Here is a 24,249-nt window from a genome sequence, read left to right on the forward strand (position 1 = left end):
CAATTAGAAAAGGAGGATAGGATTAGAAAGGAGATGTACATTGGTTTTGTATGTCTGCACATTGTAATGAGTGGGAAATATTGAGTCTAGTAAAGCATTCCACATTAGTGTAATGCAGCTAAGGAAATAATCTCTTTACTTAACAGTCCGAAATTTGGCTCAAGGTTAAACTGATTGGCATTCCTAGCGGTACGGGAATTACAGTTTATAAAAATAACAACAAAAAAATGATAGGCATGAGACCTTGCGGCGGTATTAAAGACTAGGTAAGAACACGATCTCCTATCATTTTTAGGGCTAATTTTTCAATTCTATCCACAAGACTCATGTACGTTATTGTGGCACCAGCCAAAATATGAGAATTATAGTCTAGTTTTTAATGAATAAAAGCTTTGCAAATTATAACCAGATCAGAAGGGGTAAAAACTTCTTCCATCGTCAGGGAAAACCTAATCACTTAGCAGTATTTTTGGCGATGTCAAATATGTGATCACACCAAAACAAGTGGTTTGTGATGAACACATCTAGGACTGATAGTTGTTCAATTTCCTCGATGCAAGTACCGCTCATGGAAAGTGGTATTGGGAAAGGTTACGCTTTTGCGACAGTACACGGTTTTTGATCCCCCATTAAACAATGCTGTCAAGATTAAAATTTAATTAGTTTACCATAAGTTGCCGTTATTAGTCTACATCCGAAGAACAAGGATGAGAATTTAAAAACGAATATGAAAAGCTGAAGGAACTGTCATTAGCGAAACAATGTAGTGGGTTAGAAGTTTCAGACAAAAGATAATCTATAAAAATAAAGAAGAGCGTCGGAGACAAAACGGAGCTCTGGGGCACAACAGCGTTTATTTTGTGGATATAAGATTTGAACCCGTCTAATACTACTTGAATTGAACCTTCTTAAAGCTAATTTATAACCCAACAAAGAAAAGATTCAACAATAACAAGAGCACGCATTTTTGATAAGAGAGCTTGATGACAAACTCTATCAAATGCCTTTGAAATATCAGGTGCAATAATCTTACTTTCTCCAAAACGATGTAAAGATCTGTTACACTGTTCGGTGAGATAAATCATAAGATTACCAGTGGACCTATTGCAACGACATTCATACTGCGGGGCATAAAGAAGCTTCAAGCTATTTCTTAAGCTGAAAATTGATCAGTGTTTTTATGACAGTAAAGTAAGTGCAATTGGACAATGGGGATGGAACATTAGACTTTTTTAGGGACAGGCTGGACAAATTCAGTTTTCTATCTACTCGGAAAGAGACCTGTATAATAGAATAGATGGATCAGCTTACACAGTGGTTTTGCCAGCGTTGAAAAACAGCTCTTGAGAACAAAAGCGTTGATATTATCCCTGAATTTGTGAATGTCAAGATCTTTTAGTACTCTAGCAACTAAGTGTGATAAAGAAGATTCGTTCTATTGAGTCCTTTACGCTTTCAAGTACAGGAATCAACAGCTAACTGTGCTACAAGCTAATTGGCTTTATCAATTGAGCTTACAAAAGGAGTGTCATTGCAAAAGAACACAGGAACTGACGATGACGTAGTGTTGCGCCAATTTTTTACAAATGACCAGAAATTTGTACTACCTTTGGGACATTGTAGATTTTTTTCCATAATTTCTGGCCATGCAAACATTTAATGCGTTGAGTGTGTCCGTTACAAGTATTTCTAACTTGTTTGAACTTATTCCGGTTTTCCTCAGTATAGTTGGTTTATTATTAATCCGGAAACCTCTTTATAGCTCGAATCCAAACATAAGTTTTCTTTAGGTGTGATAGATTTTACCCTATTTGGGATAACATTTCTCATTCGTTAAAGAATAAAGCCACTATCGAGGAAGCATAGTGATCAGTAAAAGTTTCTGAAGAAGTCGTTGAGACCGTTTCAGTTGGCTTTCTCATATTGCCATTAGGCTCTCATAGGGTTTTTTTGGCATGAGAAATTAGCAAATATAACACAATGGTCCGATGTGCCTAGAGGTGGTAATACACTAATTTATTTGAATCAGAGGTAAGAAACAAGTCTTGAAATTTGGCTGATTGACCTGCAACGTGAGGAATCCGAGTTTTCTCGTCAACTAATTGAGTCAGGTGGTTTACCTCAGCTAAAATATCGACATACTTTTCTTCGGGTGTTGTCAGCCAAGAATAGTGCAGCCACTTGCTAAGATGATTTATTTATTGCTTGGCTTTGAAATCCGATATCTTAGTTTTAAAAACTGAAACAAATTGTCTACTTAAGGAAAATATAGTCCAATAAACCAAGAAAGCAGCATATTTCTATAGGAAATTAATTTTAGTTTCCAGAACTGCAATAGGGTTTTCTGTGCAACTAAGATATTAAAGACTCTAAAAATAAACTTTTCTATATCTAGTTCTGTGTAAAAAAATGTTAAAACGTTAAAATTTTTATATATTTTTTGTTTTTTAAAAAATTTTTAAAAGTCCATCATGTTTGAGCATCAACAAAACACTAAACAAATATTTGAAAGATAATTCTTATATCATAGAAAAAGTTCAAGTCTTCTAATGCACACACAATTAAATTTGTTCTGCTATAACTTAAAAACAAATTAATGTTATATCAATTTTATTATTTGGTTGTCACTATTAATGTTTAACAGAGACACAATCTCGATTTTTTTGTTTTTAATAATAGAATTATGAACATTTGACAGTTAAACATCAAAACATTCTTTTTAAACATAAATAAAACCTTTATTTTTCCACTCTTTGTTCTATACCCTAACCATCAATAAATAAATTAATTAGTAATCAATCAATTTAATTAATTATGATATTTCTAACATATTTTCATACATTTAAATCATCGATATAAAAAGTATGGAAGTGAATACATAACAATTTAGCTACCTTTTATTAAATTATTTTTTATTTTCTACAACCACAAACAAATTAAGTTTAGCTTGCGTAATATTTGTGAGTTTTTTAATAGAAATGTTTATTAAATACTCCCATCAAATAAAATATGAATTATAACGCATTAATTAACGCAAAACCATACTCTTTTATGGTGTCTTCAAAAAAAATTATATAATTAAACCATAAAGCAGCCATTGCCATTAACCTTTTGTCCCCAGATCCATACTGACACATCAACCCACAAAAACCTCCCCTAACACATTTCTGCAGACAAAAAAAAAACATAATGTAGCAGAGAAAATGACACAAACACAAGAAACAGCAAAGGAAAACTGGTAGCAGGTGCAAGTGGGTTTTATAAAACACTCAAATTTTTGAAATTTTTGAATTAATATTTAAATAACAAAAAAAATGAAAAAAACATTTAAGAATGTAGAACAATGCTTACAATAAACAAGGGAATTAAGAAAATACTTTTAAATAGCCAAAAACGTTCTTATTCCCTTATCCAAGCAACGTTAATACAGGTCTGCTAGTCAAGCATACAATATTTCCGATAATTTTATGTGATTATAATTGTACCACCACAATTAAAATAAAGATTTTTTCAGTGTAATATATGAGCCCACAGCCAACCCCAAGCAAGCCCATCATCACATGAAACCCTTCCTCGCTACCTCCTCCATCCAGAGCTAAAGCGCTACTCTACTGCGTTGCCGCTGGCGTTGGCTCTGATGTGAGTCCTTTGAAATGGAAATATTCTTGTTTAAACATTCGACAGACATGCGACACGCATAACGCTTGACATAATTTAATAAAGTACATGAGAATAAATACATGCTCCACAGTCTTGTGTACATTTGCATAGAAAACATCCTTCGAACCATCCACCACACCACCTCCACCCTCAAACCCCAATGTCAAATCCTTCCATCATATCCTTGCTCGCATGCTTGTTTTTATGGAGAGTTTGTATAGTTGATATTATGTACAAAAGGACATATCACAATTCACAAGTGTTGTCTCCTCTCTATATCCTTCTTACTACTACTACTACTCTGACAAAAATATTATTCAAGGCGAAGGCGACTTTTGTATAAATGTACATTAGGGTGGAGCGGGAAATTTTTGTTGCAATTCTCATTTTTGAATACCGGTTAAAAGGTTGCATTAATACGTAAGTTTCTTTTAATCTTTTCCCATAAGTTTCAAAGCACTACAAGATGTCCTAAATTTTTGTTACCGGCTATAAATATGCACCTTTGGTTTTTCATCCTCAACAATCAACCGCATCGCCGAAAAAATCGGTTCTATTTTTCAAAACTAAGAAAAAGCCCGAAAACGGCATCATATGTTTTTCAAAATGAAGAAGATCTTTTAGAAATGGAAAAAGCATTGAGCTATTTTGATTTAAAAAATAACAGGACATTAGTTAGGAAAAAGAAAAAGCCACCTAAATTCACAAATTCACTAAAGCAAAAGAGCATATTTCAATACTCACAGATTTGGCTAAATACCACCTTGGAAATACCGTGATATATTCCTTCTTTCTTCGTTGTAGAAAAGTCGTTATCTGGATTTTTGAATTCAATTTGGAAAAGCTTCATTTATCATTCAAATTCGAAATAGCTACATAAAGAGCTCAGCTTTATTGTAGACCTCGGTGGAAAGAGCTGTGATATGATACCGACTTATCTGTTGCTGGTCTTCATCAAACTCCAGGTAACTTACTGTCTTTGTTTAAAAAATATCCAAGAATCAATAAGGACGGGCCAATATCTTTTCGTTTAAATGTTGTAAGCAAAGGATCCTGTTCTATAGATCTCTCCCACAGGAACCTTAGAAAATTGGAAATAAATTCAAGATGATTGATTTTAAAGATTGTCTAGCCTACCACGTATCATCAATTCTTAGCTATATGCGAGAACAGGTCGGGAACCAATAGACTCTTTTGTATTTATTAAAACGAAAAAGGAAGCTTTGTGGCCTTATGGTTTTTTAAGTTTAAAAAATATGGTTCTCTTAAAAACGGTCCAAATCATGGTCTCAGCTAATAACTTTATCTAGATGTTTTAATACTAAAATGAAAGAGATAATGGACCCCGCTGAATATGTTGATGTCAATGCTGCCCGACGAAAGACCACAATAAAGATTAAGAGGAATATTTTAAGCTGGGGAAACACAGATAGTGAGAGATTCAGAGATAACTTTTGAACAGAATTTCAAAGCAAAAGTTTATCTTGAGATTCACAAGTCACATCATCCCCAATGTTTGATAGAATGATTTATCAAGAAGTACCTTGACCGGATTCGGAACTATCGTTCTCACAAACAAGCTGGAAAGCTGTTGACTATTCGAAGCTTTAATTGATGGTGAAAAGGTCTTAAAAGAACAAAACTACATTCTAGAATATATTTCTTTTTTTAAACTCAAGCACAATTCGTTGACAATAACACTTAAAGAAGGTAATTAAACTTTTCTGAGTCCTTTTTAATATCGACAAATTTCACATTCGACCCACCCTTGTTTATATAAAAGGTCTTCGCATATGTTTCGTGCATTATAAGCAGCGCGACTGACATAATTCCACAGCATGCTGTCAAGTTTAATACAACACAAACGACACATGAAAAATTGTCTTTGACAGTTGTCGGAAATTTAAGATAATAATATTTTCTCCATGAAGAAAATGAATGCAGGCTGACAAAGCACGGCTATAGGGCAGGCAGGGCAGGCACTGGAAAATATGAATGAGGTTGGGAGGGAGTATACGACATAGTGGGGTTTATAGCAAAACAACGACCATCAGAAGAAGGAATAAGAAACTCTAGCGTTTTCTTTTTTTTTTGATTTCATGACTTTGGATGATGGTTTTGACATCACACGCAACCTTCAAGATTTAACTCAGTGAATTAGATTGGAGTATATTAAACGTGACGAAGTTGTTTCTTTCTATTTTGTTGCTTTTAAAAATATCTTAGAATATTATATTGCTCTAAGCATAAGATTTATCCAATCAATCTTTAAGAAAAAAATATCATTGGTTTGATGACAAGGTCCAATTAAATCGATTTTTAAGGCAAGTTATGGGGATTCGGGGAAGAATTGAAGGATCTGCATTCTTGAAATGAAAGTATAATGCTGTAATTCGATATCTGTCCAACTAAGTTGTTAAAGCAGTTTTCATATTTCGGTTGAAAATCTGACATTGACGAAAATGGATTTAAAGAGACTGGATTGGTTACAGGTATTTCAAGGCCATGTGCACCAGGCTGTGCCGAAGACCCAAATAACTCGATTTCTCGTTGTTCTCGGGAATTAGGACTGTCTTACAGCACAATACGGCGTATTTTGCATTTGGATCTACATCTGAATCCAAATATAGTCCAACTCGCACAACAACTGAAGCCAGCTGACCATCCACAACATCTTAGATATGTGGAATGAGTGCTTGACGAACAGGCCGTGGACGGCGATTTTTCGAACGAAGCACATTTCTCACTCGGTGGGTATGTTAATAAAAAAACTGTCCTATATGGTGTTCTGAGAACCCTTAAGTAATGCAAGGGAGGCTACTACATCATTAAAAAAGTCACTGTTTTGTGCGATCTTTGTTTCGGAGGTGTGACTGGACCTTACCTCTTCGAAAACGACGGCGAAACGACTGTTGACGTCAATTCGGAGCGGTGTTGTGGTCATATAATAATGGATTTTTTTTTGCTGCTACTGAAGAATATAATTTGGAGAATGTGTGTTTTCAACGCTACACAACTCCAGAGAATAATTAATTTAATTTCTCGTCGTTGGATATCAACTGACAACCAAGATCATGCTATTTGACACCGCCGCCGGTCTTTTTTTTTCTGGGACTAGGAGAAAGATCGTGTTTATGCATATAAGCCTTTAACTCTTGAGCAATATGTGTCAAACCGTGGTCGAGAGCAACCTCAAAAGAATCGATGCTTGTTACAATTCGCGTGGTGGTGAAATTGATGTAGTGTTTCAAATACAATTTCAACGTTTAGACTTTATAATAAAATAGAAAAATCATTTTAAAAAAATATTTAATATGTGTTTTACTAAGGTTTACTTTTGAAACCTGGATATTGTTTTAACGCTGTAGGAAGGGGATCCGAATAAACCGCTCCTTACAGGCCTGGGCTCCGAATATGTCGAAGAAGCCCTATAAGGTGTTTCACTAAGTAGTTCAACCTTACTGGAACTGTAGACCTTGATTTCATATCGAGAATTCGTCCGCTGCTGCCCGGATAAGGAGAGATGCCTTAGTGGAAACACCTCTCCCCCCCTCTCTCGTTTGCTGACCACAACAACTTTCCACTGGGGTTGGAACCCAATCTCCAGTTGAGGTAGTAGGCACCCGATGTTCACCGCGGGGAGGTGAGAGTAGGAGTTAATACACAGAGGTGGGTTTGAAGACAAAACCTGTGGACGCTTGTGTCCTCTTGAATGCACATGTCTACCATTTGAAGCGGATGGGCATCAACGCTCCAGCCAGGAAGGTCTTCGAATCCAATCCCGAGGAGGAAGACCGCGACTCAGGTGGCGCACCCAGTTGGGAGAGGACCTCAACCAACTGGGCGTGCGAAACTAGAGACAGCTAGCTAGGGACCGAGCTGGCTGGAGACACATGTTGGTTGAGGTCCAAGTCCACCCCGGACTGTAGCGCCAAAATTTTAATGACAGGATGTCAACGTCAGGAATGATTGTAACGATCTGAATTTTAGCTATCCGTTTAATTGATAAGAAAGTTGAAGTTTATACATTTGTTCAAAATTATTTAAATTGTTAAAAATAAAGAAAAATTAAATACCTATTTTTTATACAATTTTGTTTCATAAATAATCATAATTCCTTTTAAAAGTTTTCATCAATAATTTTAGTCTATATGGGCTAAAGAATTGGTACTATTTTTTTTAAATTCATTTAGATCATTCACGCAATATCTTGAAAGTGTTTAGTTGTTTAAGTGGAAATTTTATACAAGTTCGATAAAATCTGTAGAAAGAAATAAACACTTTCGAAACGCTATCTAGCTTAATTAATTTAAGAAATTTAATGTCTGCATATAAATTGATAGAAATCTGCGTCTGAGCAAATCAAAAATTGTAAAATTGATAATAGGCAATAACAATATTTTCTGTGGGATAAGGAAATTTTAAGTCAATACATATTTATTTCTTTTTTCAAAGTACTTGAGTAGAAAACCATTTAAACCATATAAAGTTGTCAATTGTATTTTTCAAAAAAAAAAATAATAGTAAGCAACGATTTTTTGCAATGTTAGTAGTATTCTTTGAAAGTTTTTATTTCTTGTATACCAAAAAATACCGATTGGATTTTTAAAAGATAATAACCATTAGTCAATACCTTCATTTTTTCATGAGATATCTAATATCTAATTAAAATTATTCCAAATATTCCAAATTTTGTGTAGTACATTTATTGAAGAATTAATGTGTATGAAAAAATTGACTATTTTGAGGGTGACCTATTAACCTTTTGGCAACACTGGTTTAAACAGCTGACGGGCGTTTCGTGTTTTGTTTTACTGTCAAACATCTTCGATTGGTCTATAATTTAACCATGAATTATCTTACAAACGAACAACGCAAGCAAATTATTAAATTTTAATATCGAAATGCGGCCCTGTTAAGAAAATTGTAGGAACGCTTCTTCTATTTTATGGTCAGCTTAAACGACTTACTGAGGCAGCTATTCGGGCTATTGTGACTAAATTTCGCACAAATTTACATTTTTGGACATAAAACCGCCAACACGCTTACGTAGAGTCCGTACTGAAGAAAATATCGCAGCTGTATCGGCCATTGTTAATGATGACCATCAATTATATCGATTCGTCGTCGTTCATTGCAAATGGTCCTCTGTTCCCCAACAACGTGGAAAATTTTTCCTTAAGGATTTATGTGTGATGCCTTTCAAAATACAGCTGGTGCAAGAATTGAGGCCGAACGACATACTGTAACGTAATTTTTGCCTCAATAGGTACGTAAATAAGCAGAATTGTCGATTTTGTAGTTAATATGAGCCAGAAGCATTGCAAGAGGTACCAATACATCCAGAAAAAGTGACAGTTTGGTGCGGTTTATGGACTAGTGGCATCATTGGACCGTACATCTTCAAGATGATGAGAATCGTAACGTAACTGTGAATGGTGAACGCTACCATGAGATGATATCCAACTTTTTTTTGCCCAAAATGGAAGAGCTTGACTTGCATGACATGTGGTTTCAACAAGATTGTGCCACATGCTACAAAGCACGCGCAACAATGAACTTATTGAGAAATGAGTTTGGTGAACATTTTATTTCACGTTCGGGACCGGTCAATTGGCCTCATTGGAAGACAACATTTTAGAATTTATTTGTGAGGTACCGACCGAAATGTTGGAAAGAGTATGGACCATTCGAGGCGCAGTTATGATCAAATAAAGATTTTATGCATTTTTCTGAATTGTATGCGTTTTTTTTTAACTTGACATTAGTTTTTAAAAAATCTACCTTTATGTAATAAATTACGTGTCACGATATTTGTCCGCGATGTACTCCCAAATTACTTAACCAATTTTATTCAAATGTGTACACCTTGTGGAGTTTAATCCAACTTGAAAGATAGGATGGCTTACATCTCAATGTATGATCGGAATATTATTTTATTGCAAATAATTTGTCTATTATTTGACTGTCACAAATATCTGTTAGACCTAAACGATTATAACAGGTGGCGACATCTGTTATCTGGATTGAGTAAGTATTAAATAGATTGCGCTATGTCAAACTTCCAAACATTTCATATAAGCTTCATAAAATGCATACAATCCCTAGACAATTTCTAGGGAATTTCTTTGTCAGGAAAAAAGAATTGATTCAGAGTATTTTTCCGGATACGGAGTAATAACTTGAATCATAACTGGCTCAGTCATCGGTCTATTTTGGCAGCCAAAAATGTAGCCGAAATAAATTTCCAAAAACAACAATTTTTACAAGGCGAGCTAATGTCTTAAATCAATCGATACTGTTGTTAATGAAAATGGTAGTGTACATTTTCCAATTGAATGTTTAAATTTACTAGATATAACTGAAATGATACCACATAATTTTCGATTAAAGATTGATTTGCCTATTATGGTCCTGCGTAAGTGGAATCCACCTCAATGATGCAACAGTACACATTTGGTCATCAAAGAGATCACTGGAAATATTCTTGAAGCAACCATTTTAACTCGAAAGTTTCAAGGAAAAGTTGACCTGTTGCGACGTATTGCAATGATACCGTCATATTCTACCATACTCTCGAAAAGGTTACATTTTCTTATTCGTTTAGCTTTTGCCATTCATATAAATAAATCTCGAAGCCAAACAATGAATATTTGAAGTTTAGATTATTAAAATCCATGTATTTCTCAAGGGAAGCTATATGTTGCATGTTTACGTATAGGAAACCCGTCGAACCTATTTAAGATAGCGAAAGACAGGTTAACCAAAAATATTGTGCTAGATAATCGTCCTAGAAGATCAACAATTGAGCGTCTAGTGGACAAATTTGAATCAACAGACACAGTAAAAAATGCTGTCGTACCAGTGAAACAAAGAAAGACCCGTAGTATCAAGAAAATTGTTGCCGCTGAGGCTTCACATGCAGAAATCCCAATAATATCTCTCACACCTCGAATTATCCAAAAAGATCGTGGCCTATATCCTTACAAAATTAAAACGACGAACGAACTGGAGCCGCTTGACCACCAAAAGCGTCGTATGTTTGTGAATTGGGCTGACCAACAACTTAAAAATAATTCGGAATTTCATCGAAAAATCACCATCTTCAGCGATAAGGCTCATTTCTGGCTGAATGGATTCGTCAATAAACAAAATATGCGGTATTGGTCGGTCAAAAATCCTCACGTACTCCATGCCATGAGTCATCATCGAATTTCGAAAAAATTACGGTTTGGTGTGGTTCATTAGCCAGCGGCGTCATTGGCCCGTACTTCTTCCTTGAAAATCAAGACCGTCATGTTACTGTTAATGGGGATTCCAACCCTTCAATGATAAGCGAATATTTTTGGCATGAATTGGATGATATAGACTTGGGGGACATGTGGTTATAACAGGACGGTCCCACAAGTCACACAGCGAATGTCACAATCAATTCATTGCAAACCAAGGTCGGAGAACGTGTTATTTCACGAAATGGTCAAGTCGCTTTCCCGCCTCCGTAGTGCGATTTGATACCGGTAGACTGTTTCCTGTATGGCTACTTCAAGTCTATGGCCTATGCCAACAAACCAGCGACAATTGATGAACTTCATTTGAATATCGAACGTAAAACTGCAGCAGTATCGGTTTTCAAGGGAAAACCATCGAAAATTGGTTTCAGGGACTGGACTTCTGCAAGCGTGCTCGTGGTGGACATCAAATGTACTTTTACAGAAATAAAGAATTTAATTGATATCCAAACCAATTTTTGTTTTATTTAAAAAACACTTGTATAGCACTCTTATTAGAAGATTTTTTTACCAGCATTTTTATACCAGCTTTTATGTTTCAGTCTTAGTATAATTATTAATTTCATTGTAATAAGTTGCAACGGTAATAGAAAGCCAGTCATGAAGATTACCATGGTATCTTTGTAAAAAAAATGGTGGTAACCATGTCTGATGTTCTCCTACCGTTCTACTTGAATAGTTTACAACAATGTAATATGACAAAAAACGTTAGCTACAGCAACGTGGGTCAGTTATTAAAATATGAATTAAAAAATATTCACTTAAGATATCTTCTTATTTATGTTTTAAGAAAATCAAATAATTTTATAAATGGTTTGATACAAGCCTTTAAGACTTATATTGTTCTATTTATTACCTTAAGAAACCTGGTTTACTTCGACAACATACAATACATGCCTGATCCCCAATCAAACAATTAATCGTAGTTTAATCTTTATTTTGCATCTTAAATCAAGTTAATTCTTTGACCACAAGACTGCAAGTGTTAACATAGTTGAAGATAACGTATTTTTGAATATTTCACGTTCTTACTTAACAAATTTCCTATAATTTATAATTTTTTATAACTCAAAACATCAGAAGAAAAGACCGGGCAAGTATTTGCAACCACTTCATACACTTTCTCTTATTATTTTTTTTACTTTATGGAAATAAGAGCATATCAACACAAAATTAAAGCACAAATAATAATAATTCTAATTCGATAAGACGGATTAAGGTAATAAATTTACAAAGAAAAGAAAAGCAAAAATTGGCTGCGAGGGAGAGAAAAAGAACTCACAATTTATATCGATTTACCTTCGTTAAGGTGATGTTGGATTATTTTACACTCTTATGTTCTTTGGTTGAGTTCATTAATGATTTTGTTTTGTTTGTTTTTGATTAAAACCACAAAGAGGGAATCATTTTTCTTTATTTTTTGTTTTTATTTATAGAAAAACAATGCGAGCTAGATTGACGTTGATTAAATTTTAATTTTAATTAAAAAGCCAACAAAAAAAAAACTAAATATAACGAAACGATACTACGAAAGGCGGATTAATAAATTAACACGCTTCGAAAGGTATAAAGTATCTAACTTGATTAAAAGACTAACTCGCGAAGGGATGGAAATTGAATATTCGATCATTAAATAATAAAACCAACCGCTGAGTAACGTTGAATGGTGGAACTACTAAAAGCAAAATTCAATGAAGTTATTATTATTATTATTTTTTTGAATTTTGTTATCAACAAATAGAGACACGGAGAGAATTGTTCTTATCTGTTATAGTTCATGAGTGTCTATTATAATCATACTCGCACCGTAGCTATAAAAGAGGGGATACCTTGGTATAAATTGATTTATATTTTATAGCAAACAATTTTTTGACGCATAAGATTGTAAAATAGATTAAGAGAAATATCAGAGGAAACAAATTTAAATTTTGTTTTCCCTGAATATAAATCAAATTGTATGGGATTTGTTTTGGAGATTTATATTTCTGGATTAAGCTATTTTTAGTTCAATGTCTCTGTTTTTAAGGAATCAGATATAATTACCCATTGTAGGTTATTACAGAATATCTATCGACTTTTAATAAAATTTGTTTTGTTGGTAATAGCATGAATAGATTTCGAGAAGACAATTAAATAAATTGAGCGATTTTCTTTTACTTTTAAAATAATGTTCAGGAACTTGTTTCTTCATACAAAGTTTTTATTAGTATTTTAATATTAAAAAAGTTACATATAGTATAATCATTTCTTTAAAAAAGTAAGTGCTATTTAATTTTTAGAAAAAATGTTTGATTCATTAATTTTTTTCCGAAAATCGATAGAGCTGTTTTTTTTTATTAGTTTATTTGTTTACATACAATTTTTTAATTTATGTTTACAAATATTTTTGGTACGCAGTTATTTAGGACAAATATACATTTCGTATTTAATTTTCGTAGAAAGTGTTAATCCGTTTTCGAAATATCGAATTTTGAAAAAAAACATTTAATATTTTTTTATAAATCAAAAAAAAAAAACAATGACATTTTGGTCATCAATTATAATTAAGAACTTGTGAAGAAAAAACTTATAGAAATTGGTAAGTTATTTCTCGAGAATACTTTTAACCAAAATAACGGTTTTATGTGGGTACTCTTCTGAGGCAACTCGAAAGTATTTTTTTTTAATGAGAGAAGTCAACTAAGGAACCAATTTTTTAGAGAAAATTTAATAAAAATATTTTGGTTTAAGAAAACTCAAATTTCTGAAAAATTTGTTTGGAGAATACTGATATTTTTAGTCTTAGAAAAAAGTAAAAAAAGAAAGCCTAACGTGAATCTGCTCTAACCTAGAGATAAGGTTTCAACTCAACCGAACTAATGGTTTGGGCTGAAGTGGATAAACAGATAGACGGACGCACGGAATCAGGGGACCCACTTTTCTTGACTTCTTTACTATCGCAATGTCATGTTTGATTAAAATCTGGAGTTTTAAATTTTGTATGAATACAACACACTAAAATCTAAGTGACTGTTTTTTTTACAAAAAACATAATTCTAAGAAAATATTAATAGTTTATATTTTGTAAGAATTTAATTTTAACTCGAATGCTTTGGCAACAATTAAAACTAATAGCTTCAAACTTTATCTTATAAAAAACATGATTTTTAACATTTGTTAAAATTTTTAGAAAAATCCAATAATTAAAGATTTTTTTATATACAATAAAATCTACAAAAATTCTACATAAAATTGGTATGAACATTGATTTCAAAACATTCTGTACAAAAGAATGTTGCTATGATAATTTTATAAGAAATACTAATTTTCAAAAACTGCTCTGAAAATTGATTGAATTGGACTTCGACTGTAAAATCTGGGTTACAAAAACAGACATTAATTTCAAACTTATTTAAGCATAAACTAAATATTGAATGTTCTTTTTACAAAAAGCTTAAATCCACAAAGAGATCTAAAAACTTGTATTGGTATTGGTATTTCGATTCAATTTTTTTCAGAACAAAGAAAAATATTGAATCCAGAATTTTCAACCTTTCACACAACATTGTTAATAATACTTTGTTTGACTTTTAGAAATATTAAAATACAGGGAAATGGGAAAATATTTATCAGTGTCGGTCAGTGATGGGTCTTCTACCACTTAAGTAGTATTTCTTCCACTTTTTTAGTTTCTGAAACTCAAAATCTACCACCTTTAACCATTCGCTGGTTATAGAAATATTTTTTCTATTAAATCATTGTATTGCTGTATTGAAATGTTGAAAAATCGGTGAGGGACTTCTGTCATAGATCAAAAAAACAAAAAGATTTTATAAACTTTCAGAAGGCACTTGGTGGCGATGAACATCAAGTTTTAAAAGTTTGTCAAACTCGGTGACTTTCCTTAGAAATGGTATATAGAGGAGTGGGATCCCTTATTTGATTTTTTCATTTGAAGTTCATTTGGAGATATCTTAAGGCTACCTGTATTTTCAATTTTCTAGAAAATACAAAAAAAAAATATTTTTTTTTTTAAATATTTGATTGCCTTAAATTTAAAAATAATGAATGGCTTGAACAGAATATTTCAATCTGAGACAACACGAACCGCTCAATGTTTGTGGAAAAAATTCATAGGCGAGTTTAAAATAAAAAAAAGTTTCAAGAATGATGACATTTTACAACAGCGGATTTTTCTTCATAATTTGAAAGACGGTATGGGAGATCTAATTTTCGAAAACCTGTCACTGACACTGTCGGTCGTATCCCAACCGATTATGATGATTTTGATTTTGTAATGATTTTTCAGTCTTCTAATTTTTTTTCGAACAGATGACAAATATTCGAGGTTATTAGTTTAGTTCGCATTTCTTTTAACATTCAATACCAACTGTTCTAGGATTATGCATATTTTAAACAAAACATGACAGTTTTTTTCACAATTGCATTACTTTATTTTCATTCGATTTTAAAATTTTATATTTTTAATTTTTCAGGAATGTTTTTGAAACTGTTTTTTTTTTTATGAAATCAATGACGTTAATAAATGAGCTAAACACGTTCCATATTCCTGAAGTACGACTAAAGAAGGAATGTCTATACTTAACAGTAAAACCAAAACTGGTCTATACGGTTTAATTGTTTGAGTAGAGGAACGTAACTAACTAAAACATGTTAAAATAATGGTAACAAAGGGGGAGGCAAGAAACTTTACGACCATGTTCGTGTGTCATAACTGAGTTAATAATATTATTGTCACTAATCGTTTTCAAATTACTTTTCTTAATGCAGCCCAAAAGCTTAAGTAAGCTCCTTGAAATAAATTTCATGTGGTTTCTTACAATGATGTGAACTTTAGAAAAAAAGTAACAATTTTTGTTTTACCAAATTTGAAGTGATCAATCGAGACCAAGCTAAGGAGTCATGAATGGGTAAACATATAAAAGCTGTGACAGAATGATGGACTTTGCATTATTTTGAAAAAAAAACTATGAACTTAATTTATTACTTGAAAAATACAAAAAATAAATATAGGTTCAATCTTTTGATTTGTTTGGGTAAGGTGCTGTCAGTAAATGTATATTAAACTTTGTAAAGGTTTTTAAAGCCTTAGTTTGAATAAAATCATAGGTTTTTGAGATGTTACCGTTTCAGAATATATAAGAAAGTGACATATCAAACTTTTTTAATAAAATTTTACATTATTTCGGAAATTTATAATCAATATCTTAAAACTCTTAAAATTCTTTAGAAAATCTTCACTAGTTAAGGTCAAGACTCATTAATTCCCGAAAAGTAAGTAGCATATTAAAAAGATTTAAACCATGTTTTGAAGATAATAATGGGATTTTTGATAAATAATCGTTCAATTACTTGGCATTTTTTTAAGACTTTAGAATAGTATTTTTCAAAAAAGCTGAGGTAATTGAGGTACAAAAGGGTTAAGTTGAAACCTGCCAATCTTTAAAATAATATGTAAGTGATTTAGATCAATGTCACGATTATAAAATTCCAATATGCAATTATCCTAAAGCTTTTTGCCATGTTAGGTGATTCAATTCAGTATTGAACGCAATTGAATAATGTTATTTCGAATATCATTCTTATTGGTTCCTCAACTCTCTTAAAACGTTTAATTTTTCTGAGCTATAACATAGTATCATTTGTATTTAGTGTTAACGGTCCATATTTTTAAAAAATACTAAAAATACATACATTTTAAAATGCTTATGAAATATTTGTAGATAAATCAAAAACATTCAAACTTTGCCAAGTTATCGAGTTCAAAAGCACAAAAAAAAAATACAAGATGTGATGTTTTGTTTATAGTTAGAGTTATGTTTCAAAGGAGCCCCATGCCTATAAATGATAAATCTTCAATAATCCCTATAAAACATCGCCATAAGTACACTCCTAACTGTATCATACTAAACTTCTATTTAGCTCTAAACTCCATCGGTGACCCTGATATGGATTTTATATTTCATTTCAACATCACGTTCATCTATGAAGTCGTGTCGTACGTGTCAACGATATAGAATCTTTAGTCCCTGAACTTTTCAATTTTCGCATATTATTTGTATACAGTATATACCCCTGTACCGTATAGCGTACACGTCTTTGTCGGCTCTTCATCGTCGTTATGAACAGAAGCAAAAAGTAGAGGTGGCCTTACCTACCTTAGCTATGTGGGTAAGTTCTTGAGCTTATGGCACCTCTCCATACATGGCATATAATATGTTTAAAACACTCACTTAAATTGTCCTATACCAATTTATATGAAAAGCAACTTGTTTAAATATTCTCAAAAGTTCATAAAACACCCAAAGAGCATACATAAATATTATTTTCATTTTCGAAATTATTTTCATTAGAAAATTTGCCAAAAGGCAAAATTCAAATAGAACAGTTTTAAGAAATAAATTTTCAAAAGGATTTTCCTAAAGACAAATACAAAATTTCTTAATCGAAATAAATCAGCAAGAAAAAGTGTGTGTGAGAGAGAGGGAGACGTAAGACTTATGTGGGTGCTTAGTTTTGTTGTTTTTCTTTTCTATCTGAAAACTACATTGTATTTTGTATGTTTATTTAATCGTACCGTTTTAAATGTTGGAGATTTAGTTTAGTTAGAAATTCTCTTTCGGTTGATGGATTTTGATATTATAGTAAAATATATTGTGCAAGGATATGTTAAAAGCTTACTTTTTTATTTAATTTTAGATCCAATGACAGGTTTCAGCATTGTTGGTTTTACTGACATGAGTCTGAAAGAAAAGAAAGATAAAATATATTAAAACTAGTGTTGCAAATTAAAATACTAAATTTATTAAAATAAATAAAAGAACAATGGTTTTTCTGTGTTTTTTACTTAAATAACAATACTTTTTTAAGGGATTAAGTTGTCCTGAAGTATTTTTTATCACATAGGTTTTCTCTAACAAGTTTTAACGAAAACCAAACACTGTGCTTATGAGGCCGATGTGAAACACAACACAGTTTGAATCAATTAATTACTTCACTTTGTTTCTGAACATTCGCATTAGTTGTGAGTCTTCTATTGGCTCTATACATGGAGTTTTGAGAAATTTTCAATTTTATGCGTTTAATGTTTTGAAAATATGTTTAAGAGTTAATTTTACTGCTGATTTCGAATTTGAACTTTTATTTGACTATCTGCTCAAATTTTGAAAATACACAGATGGTTTAGCACTTATTTAATATTCATGTAGATAAGAATAGGTTAAGGTGGCTGTTCATGATGGAAACGGACACACTTATGCCAGTTAAATGGCCCATTGTGATATAACATGAATCTTGAGGCTTCCTCCTTCTCCTTGGAAATTCTTTCATTTCTGAGCTAGAGCAGAGAAGGTGAAGAACTGTTTCCAACTATTCCTCGTCCATGCAGCTTCTTCAAAAGTCATTTGAGAATACGCCTAGCCGCGTAGCGTACTTTCTTATTAGACAGTGCCCGGTTATGACACTGATTATCGAGCTTGTATGTGATCTGCTTAGATCACTTTTAATCTAAAATGTTGGCCAGATGTTTTTTGTGACCTGACACGCGGTGATGTTGCTTCACCTGGTGTTTGCCTTCTTCACAGCGTCTTTCATTAGCAACAGTTTACAGGTAGCGATGTATGCCAGCATTTGCCAAACATGGTAGAATGGGCTGTACTGTACCGTTCCTGGCTAGTTTATCTGTCCGTGGAATGGAACCAATTCCTTCCTTTGTTTTTGAACCATCTATGTATATATAAAAAAAAAATGACAGAAAGATCTGGGAGGTATAGAAATCTGGAAGTTTCTGTCGAATTACAGTTGGGGGAGGGTGTGGTGTGTGTGCTTTGGAATCGATTCTAAATAATAAGAATTACAGCCTGGGCTGTTGTTAGTCCACTGCGACGAAGCTTTGCGGCGGTGTCCCTCTGCTTACGAGTCGTCGCCCAGATGTGATTGCAAATGTGTCCATGTTGTTAAAAGTGGATTGGATGTCAAGGAAAGCAAAAATAGTGAACCCTCTGTGATGGAGGGAGTATTCGATGGTGCGTACTATTGTGTTTTACGCCGCCGTTTCCAGCGATTTACCTTTACGGTAGACATGTTGAGACGTAGACATAAGACTGGTGTCAATAAAAGCACTAACCATCTTACTTGCCCTTTAATGGATATCAATCAATCATTCTAAGGTCATAAGAAGGATGATGATAGACTTTTAGGTCGTAGATATTTATGATTGACTTGCGAGCATTTACCCTCTTTGGGTATAAAAACAACTTTAACTTCTCTCCATGCAGAGGGAATATGGACCAAGTAAAGATAGCTGGTTAAAATTGCCTCAAGGATTGGTGCAATTATGTCAGAAGTTTTTAGTAGCTCGGTATTATTGCATCTGGTCCTTTAGATTTAAATGGTTTGAAGCTGTTGAGAGCCCATTGTGGATTATCCTTTTTGATTAGACCTTGTGGATATGTTGTTTTGGGACTTGAACGTATACAATTGTTACAAGTTTCGGTAAGAGAACTACCAGGAAAGTGAGTGACCAGTAGTAAGTTCAGTGATTTATTACTTGAATTTGACCAGGAGCCAACTGCATTTTTCAAGCAGCTTGGCATTGTTGGATTAGTTGGAAAAATTATCCGTAAACTAGGGGCTTCAGAAGTTTCTTCTATCGTGCCAAAGAAGGATCGCCAGAAAGATTTCTTAGATTTCCTTAGTGCGTTCTTGTAAATTCTTAAGAATTCTTTGTAAGAATCCCAGTGAGGGGCTAGTCTTGCGGCTTTGACTCAGTTGAAGAGTTTCTTGCATTCTCTTCTAAGCAAGTCAATCTCTGAGGCCCCCATTGTGGTTTCCCTTTTCCTCTTATGAATATAAGGGGACAAGCAATTTCTAGCGATTAATGTAAGACTGATGAAATCTAAAGATGTTTCGAAAATTTCTTAAAATACAGGCCTGGTGGCAGATTTAAATTTTTTTTCGATCCTTATGGACTCCCAAAAATATTGAAGTTGTTGAAGGAAGTTTACGTAAAAATTCGAAACTTTTGATATGGAAAAGACAGCCTAACCGGGACTTCCAAGTGCGATTATTCATGAAATTTTTGTTAAGGATTTAAAGTTCCATCCATTCAAAATCATTCAAATCGTTCAAGAACCCAAAAAAAGTAATTTTGTTTGACGCAACAATTTTTGTGAGACGTCTAGACGGTGTTGGGGCGTTTTCGTACTGTGAATCCCATTTTTTTGGAGCGATGAGGCTGATTTTAATTTAAACATAAAATTCATTTAAACATACAATTTCATTTAAACGGGCACGTTAATAAACAAAACTCCTGTTACTGGGCTCCAGGTAACCATAAACACCAAAATCCATTGCATTTCCCCCAGCCTTATCCACGAAAGGGATAATTGGGGCCAGACGACAAATGTTAATAGTGACAATTACCAACTCAATTGACAAATTCTCCAAGAGTAATTCTTGTCATGAAAAGTGCTTTCTCAAATTTGCCGTTCGGATTCGGCTTAAAACTGTAGGTCCCTTCTATCCCTGACAACAATACTCGCATACAGGAATGTTTGAGAGTTGTCAGTCACTAGGCCCTAGTTCACAAACGGACTGTGGCGCCACCCAATTTATTTATTTATTTAAAAATTTATTTGTTGTCCAGTTTAAGCGCAAAATTGTGTGCTAGCTTATTCAAGAATATCATAGTTAAGGCTACAAAAATATCAAGATTCCTAGAACCCAGACTAGAAATCTTTGAAAAGATCTCATTTTAAGATATGACCGAGATTATAGGCGTGCTAAAGTTTTTTAGAAAATTGTACAAATTAATGATGAAGAATTTTATAATTTATTTCGATTTTCAACAGAAAATTGCTGACTACTTTTTGTGGGAATCAAAGATCGAAAGAACCTCTGTATTGTGATATTGGACAAAGTGTATTTTAGAGTTGAATGTAGAACAATATACAAAACCGTTAAGCAAGTGGCCAAACAAATTATGGAACAGGTTCATATTCATATAAGAATATCGAAACAGAAAAATACACGTTAAATGATGCTTTTGGAGCCATCGATTGTATCCATCTCTAAGCCTCTAAGATTTGTAGATGAAGGCATGAACCGGAAGAGTTTCAAGAGCCTTAATGTATAAGCAATATGCACTTCATCTAAAGGATTCACAAGTGGGGATCAATTCACGAATTTCGGGTCTTGAAAAGATCAACAATATATTTATTAATGAACGGGAATATGCAGGAAAATGAAATCATTTTTGGAGATTCTGAATACGGTTTGACTTAAAATCCTAAAACAGTTACAGACAGAAGTTTTTATGTCCAAAATTCAAATTGAAAACTACCCGAGGCTCTTTATGTTTATTTTTACTCTGGTATTTCTTTGATTTAAATCTCAAAATTAGTCTTTTTGTATTTGCACAACAACTGGCTAAAGGAGGTGAAAATCGTCCTTCTTGTTAGTGTGATGACGGAGTTACGGATTTCTCGTACAGGCCAAACCATCTTTGTCGTAGTCCGTTGGATATATTTAATGGAGTTGATAGAAATTCCACTATTTAAATTTGGCTTGTTATATTGGTTCATGTCCGTCCTGTATAGTCGTATTAATTTTTTTGTGATGCCAAATTTTCTTATGAATATGTGTAATTTTAGTCTTGCTTTATCATAATATGGCAGCTATAAAGTCTATAAACAGATATTAAGTTGTGGTATTGAACTTAGCTACAAACGACATAGAACTTAAGAGCTAACATAACTTCTGCCATTGATCAAGTACAGTATGATTTATGAGCATTTTTGCTGCACGTTACCCATGTAAACAGTGATAATAATTTTTGAAATATCTTTTTTCCACAAAATACTTCATCGGTAGGTCTTGAAAATGAATGACAAACTACAATCTTTTCTTAGACTAACCTTTTTTATTAAATTGATAATAAAGGATATTTTTTCGACCAATAATTTATTTGACAAAAATCAATTAAAAAGTCTTCTTTACTTCAATATTTTTAAAACTTTGGGTAAATATATGTACATATGTATACCACTGAATCATGATATTGAACTGAATATTGCATATTTTCGATCACAGTTGACTTGATTAAATTCAGTTTGTTGGCGTTAAAAAATAAATCTGTATAGCTTCGAAATACAAAGCTTACGATAACCATAATTATAAGGTCTCGTTTAACAATTTAAAAGGCAGACAAAAAAAGAAGAGAGTGTTTCTGGCACTTCATAACACAGCTTGACGACATGGGGGAGGGTCAATTTTCAAAACCATTCATAAGAAAAAAAAATCTCTAATTTCATTCAAATTTTTCTATGATGAATTATTGCTTTCAACAGCACCATCAACTCCACCCATCATAATCATAAGACCCATTCACCAAGAGTGACGATGACAACAAAAACAGCAACAACGAGAAGCCTTGAGATCAAAAAGGCACTTTTATAAAACAGAAAATATTTGCCTGATTCATTTCTCTCTTTTCTTTTCTTCTATATTATTTTATTCAACTTTTCTTTTATATATTTTTTTTGTTAATTCTTTTAAAAACACAAATAGAAAAAATGAGGCAATCAATCAAAGAGAAAACTCTAACACAGATTCCACGAAAAATAGCCCACAAAAACGAACATCACACTAACACTTCCGGAATGAATAAGGAATAAAGTGGAAAAGTCTTTAGAAATGAATTTCTATGAAAAATTTAATAAATAAAAAAAATAAAAAGACGAAAATAAAACCAATGAAATAAAAATAAAGAAAAAATTATGTATAAAGACAAAATTGTATGTCCTTGTGGAATTATAAAAGTTAAAATGGGAGGATTAGGAGCCACAAAGAGAATATTGTACTGAATCTTGAATCATAACACAAAATATCTTAATGGAAACAGGGTCGTATAAACAACGCTAAGGTCTCATTTGTAGGCTTTCAATTGCGGTTCTTTTTAATAAACAGTTTATTTCAAAAAAATTTAAAGACCCACAACATATTTATTATGAGAACTGATTTTTTTAAATGTTCTTAAACACAACTCAAACGATTTTGACTAAATTTCGGTGTTGTAAATTAACTGTGTTATTATTCTGTTCCTCAAAAATTTTAGCTCAAAATGTTCATCAAACTAAACTAGCTGCAAAGCGTTTGTCACGTACTTAAAAATGAGTTATTCTCTAATATTGCTTCTCCACGATAAAAAAAAATCCAAAACTTAATAAAAATTAAACACAACAAAATCAACTAAAGTAGATATTTATTAGCATTAGCACAAAAAATCAACAAAAATAACTCAATAAATAAACTTTTAAATCCAAAAAGATTTATAAGCGCGCTTAATAATGAAGAAACAATATTTTATAAGTAATTCCCTGAACAAAGCAATTCCCCGGTATTGGATAATTCTTTATTGGTACTCCGTTCCTATTATTCTTAGTGTTTTATTTATCCTTTATCATTTTTTAATAAATGGACTATCTAACACTGAAAGAATTTCTCAAATCGGACCAGTAGTTCCTAAGTTTAGCACGTACAAACAAGCAAACAAGCAAACAAACAAAGAAACAAACACTTCAGCTTACATACAACTCCTTTTTAGTTCTGGCGATCGAATTAAACTTTTCCAATGTGTTTTGACGGCCTCATTTTGAATCTAATGCCAAAAATAACGTCGCTACGTCTTTAAAACAAAAAAACACTTAAGGCTTCTTGAGAATTTCTTAACTCATGAAGAAGTTTTTTTCTTCAAAAAAATTGTTATGGTTTTCCAAATCTATAAAACTAAAAATAAAATTTTTAACACAATTTTACGGAAGGTTTAAAAAGATTGATGTTCAAATGGTAGACATGTGCATTCAAGAGGACACAAGCGTCCCTAGCATTTTTTCTCAAAAACACACCTCTGTCCATTAACTCCTACTCTCGCCTTCCTGCGGTAAACAACGGGAGCTTAGTATCTCAACTAGAGATTGGGTTCCAACCCAAGTGGAAAGTTGTTGAGGGTAGCAAACTAAAGGTGTTGATATAAGGAACCTCTCCTTATCCAGTGGAAGAATCCCCGAAATGGAATAAATGGTATCCCCTACAGTTCCAGTAAGATTGAACTATACTTAGTGAACACCTTATAGGGCTACTACGATATAAAGCAGACTTCACCGTCTTCCAGAAAATACGATGGGATGAGCCGGGCAAAAAGAGGATGAAAAGTTGCGATATTTACTATGTTGACTGCTACCGAGAAAACCAACAGCGCTTAATTGGATGCGGCTTTGTCATCGGAGCCATACTTAGGCAA

The 24,249-nt window shown here is 32.9% G+C and overlaps 1 protein-coding gene across 3 annotated transcripts in view; it reads right to left on the reverse strand.

Annotated features, from left to right (window-relative positions):
* LOC129953695 (uncharacterized) overlaps window positions 1-24,249 on the reverse strand; it is a 248,377-nt gene that overhangs the window by 180,139 nt on the left and 43,989 nt on the right. For 2 of the 3 annotated variants that reach the window (XM_056067035.1, XM_056067037.1), the window contains exon 2: window positions 17,631-17,692. The gene's annotated coding sequence lies outside the window, so the exon portion shown is untranslated. Of the gene's footprint in view, window positions 1-12,248; window positions 12,621-17,630; window positions 17,693-24,249 lie in introns of those variants that run through there. The other variant, XM_056067036.1, reaches the window with a different exon arrangement.

This window comes from Eupeodes corollae, chromosome 1, assembly GCF_945859685.1.
Source record: "Eupeodes corollae chromosome 1, idEupCoro1.1, whole genome shotgun sequence".
Taxonomy (NCBI): domain Eukaryota; kingdom Metazoa; phylum Arthropoda; class Insecta; order Diptera; family Syrphidae; genus Eupeodes; species Eupeodes corollae.